General features: G+C 39.7%; 1 non-coding gene across 1 annotated transcript; it reads right to left on the reverse strand.

The window, feature by feature from the left end:
- Nucleotides 1-2,454: 2,454 nt before the first annotated feature.
- LOC132372296 (U1 spliceosomal RNA) lies at nucleotides 2,455-2,618 on the reverse strand. The gene has a single exon (XR_009505164.1). It is a non-coding gene; the product is annotated as a U1 spliceosomal RNA (small nuclear RNA).
- Nucleotides 2,619-3,581: the final 963 nt, after the last annotated feature.

The raw sequence follows: 3,581 nt of genomic DNA on the forward strand, positions 1-3,581 counted from the left end.
AGTTGGTTTATTGGGATGTAATCCCATTGTAAGTCAAGGAAGATTTGTACTTTCAGCTGGTAATGGTTTTTCCTCTTTGTTCAGCAGTGAATCTCTATCGAATTAATCCTTTACTCTGGAAGGGACAGGTCATGCATGATTACTTTTTAAATTATATAATAGTTGATTTTTTAAATGCACACAAAATAAAGTAAGTGATGAAGCATAACAACAAGATGAAAAGCTGGGAACCCAGCTGATAACTTAAAAACTAGAGTATTATTTATACCGTTGTATCATCTTTCATACTCTTTCTCAATCCCATTCCCCTGACACCATACAGAAGCAGCCACTACCCTGCATTTTGTTTTTATTATTCCCTAGTTTTAAAACATCTAAAAACTAAATACCCATATGATACAATTAAGGTATTTTTCTATATCCCATTTCTAAAATCCAATTAGAATTACAAAGAATGAAAATACAGGGGAAAAAAACCACTCATCTTTAATAAAGCAAAGAAGTAGCTATAATAGAACATTAAACACAAATTATGAAGCCTAATCATGTGAAATCAAGACCCAGGGAACATAAGGGAGCTGAAACCTAGCACCTAGTGCTTCAGACTTAAAGCAGGAGGCAGTTTCTTTAAGAGTGTTATCTAGGAAGGGTGGCCAAGATGGCAGAGTAGAAAGACTCAGAGCTCACCTCCTCTCATGGGCACACAAAAATCACAATTTTCTGTAGAACAACCATTGATGAAAAAGACTGGAACCTACTAGAAAATATCTTCTACATCTAAAGACGTAAAGAAGGAACCACAATGAGACGGGGATGAGGGGCGAACTTGCAATATAATCAAATCCCATACTTGCCAGGTGGGTGACCCACAAAATAGAGAATAATTATATTGCAGAGATTCTCCCACAGGAGTGAAAGCCTCCCCATGTGAGGCTCCCCAGCTCAGGGGTCTGGCACTAGGAAGATGAGCCCCCAGAGTATTTGGCTTTGAAGGCCAGCAGGGCTTAATTTCAGGAGCCCCACAGGACTAAGGGAAATAGAAACTTCACTCTTAAACTGCACACACAAACTCTCACATGCACCAGGACTCAGGGTAAAAGCAGTAATTTGATAGGAGCCTAGGCCAGACCTACCTGCTGGTCTTGGAGAGTCTCCTGGAGTGGCAGTGGGGTGGCTGTGGCTCACCCTGGGGACATAGACATGTGTGGCAGACATATTTGGGAACATTAAACCACATGAACACTGCTGCTGGTGGCTGCCATCTTGGTGGCTCATTATCACCGAGACCTGACCCTACCCAACAGCCTGTAGGCACCAGTGCTGGGAAACCTCAGGCCAAACAACTAACTGGGTGGGGCTGTGCCAGCAGACAGGCTGCTTAAAGACTTCCTGAGCCTACAGCCACCTCTAGACATGACCCTAGACATGGCCTTGCCCACCAGAGGGACCAAGACCCAGCTCCACCCACCAGGGGGCAGGTCCCAACCCTTCTCTCCAGGAAGCCTGCGCAAGCCTGTAAACCAGCCTCACCCACCAGGGCTGAGATGCATAGGATGCCTCCTACAGAGGACCACTCCTCCAAGGTCAAGAAACATAACTAACCTACTACAAACATAAGAATACAAATAACAACTTAGACAAAATGGGGTGGCAGAGGAATATGTTTCAGATGAAGGAACAAGATAAAACCCCAGAAGAAGAACTAAGTGAAGTGAAGATAGGCAATCTACCTGAGAATGAGTTCAGATTAATGATTGTAAAGATGATCAAAGAACTCAGGAGGAGAATGGATGCACAGAGCAAGAAGCTAGAAGTTTTTAACAAAAAGAGTTAGAAAATATAAAGAACAACCAAACAGAGATGAAGAATACAATAACTGAAATGAAAAATACACTAGAAGGAACCAATACTAGACTAAATGATACAGAGTAACAAATCAGTGAGCTGGAAGACAGAGTAGTGGAAATCACTGCTGCTGAATAGAACAAAGAATTAAAAGAAATGAGGACGGCTTAAGAGACCTCTGGGACAACATCAAGCACAGTAATATACTCATTATAGGCGTCTGAGAAGGACAAGAGAGAGAGAAAGGGCCTGATAAATATTTGAAGACACAAAAGCTGAAAACTTCCCTAACCTGAGAAAGGATACAGTCACCCAAGTCTGTGAAGTGTAGAGAGTCCCGTACAGGTTGAACCCAAAGGGGAAGACACCAAGACTCAGTGCAATCAAAATGACAAAAACTAAAGGTAAAGAGAAAATATTAAAAGCAGCAAGGGAAAAGCAACAAATAACATATAAGGGAACTCCCATTAAGCCATCAGCTGATTTTTCAGGAGAAAGTCTGCAGGCTGGAAGGGAATGGGACAATTTATTTAAAGTGATGAAAGAGAAAAACTTACAACCAAGACTACTCTACCCAGCAAGGCTGTTTCAGATTTTTTTTTTTTTAACCAGGGGAGAGTGAGAACACAGTCCCCCACTACCACAAATTATGCAGTCAAGTTTCCCACATTTGGGGAAATTGCAGGGGTCAACACATCCGGAGTGCAATGGATAAGCCGTGCCCTGGGAAAACCACCTTCGTGATCATGGTATCTCCCTTGTCAGGTAAGTATATTCTCTTTCAGATTCGATGGAGGAATCAAAAGCTTTATAGACAAGCAAAAGCTAAAAGTGTTCAGTATCACCAAACCAGCTTTACAACAAATGTTAACTTCTCTAGGTGAAACAGAAAAAGCCACAACTAGAAATAAGAAAATTACAAAATAAAAAAGCTCCCTGGTAAAGGAAAACATACAGTAAAGGCAGGAAATCATCCACACACAAAGCTAGTAGGGAGGTTAAAGAACAAAAGTAGTAAAATCATCTATATCCACAATAAGCAGTTAAGGGATACACAAAACAATTAGATGTAAAATATGATATCAAAAACAGTAATCATGAGGGGAAGAGAGTACAAATGCAGGGTTTTAAAAGTGCCTTTGAAATTAAGAGATCAACAACTTAAAACAATCTCATATATATGATATATATATATATATAGAGAGAGAGAGAGAGAGAGAGAGGGAGAGAGAGAGAGAGAGAGAGAGAGAGATGGGGGGAGAGAGAGTCTATATATATGTATACATGTATATATATATAGACTGCTATACAAAAACCTCATGGTAACTGCACACCAAAAATCTACAATAAATATACATACAGAAAAGAAAAAGGAATCCAAACATAACACTAAGTTAGTCACCAGATGGGGAGAGAAAAGAACAAAAGAAGAAGAAAGGGGGAAAAAAGACCTACAAACACAAATCCAAAACAATTAACAAAATGGCAATAAGAACATACATATTGATAATTACTTAAAATTTAAATGGACTAAATGCTCTAACTAAAAGACAAAGAGTGGTTGAATAGATAAAAAAATAAAACTCTGTGTATAAGTTGCCTACAAGACATTAACATCAGATCTAGAGACACATACAGACTGAAGGTGAGGGGATGGAAAAAGGTATTCCATGCAAATGGAAATCAAAAGAAAACCAGGGTAGCAATACTTATAGCAGACAAATAGACTTTAAAAT

Source organism: Balaenoptera ricei, chromosome 9, assembly GCF_028023285.1.
Source record: "Balaenoptera ricei isolate mBalRic1 chromosome 9, mBalRic1.hap2, whole genome shotgun sequence".
NCBI classification, from domain to species: Eukaryota; Metazoa; Chordata; class Mammalia; order Artiodactyla; family Balaenopteridae; genus Balaenoptera; species Balaenoptera ricei.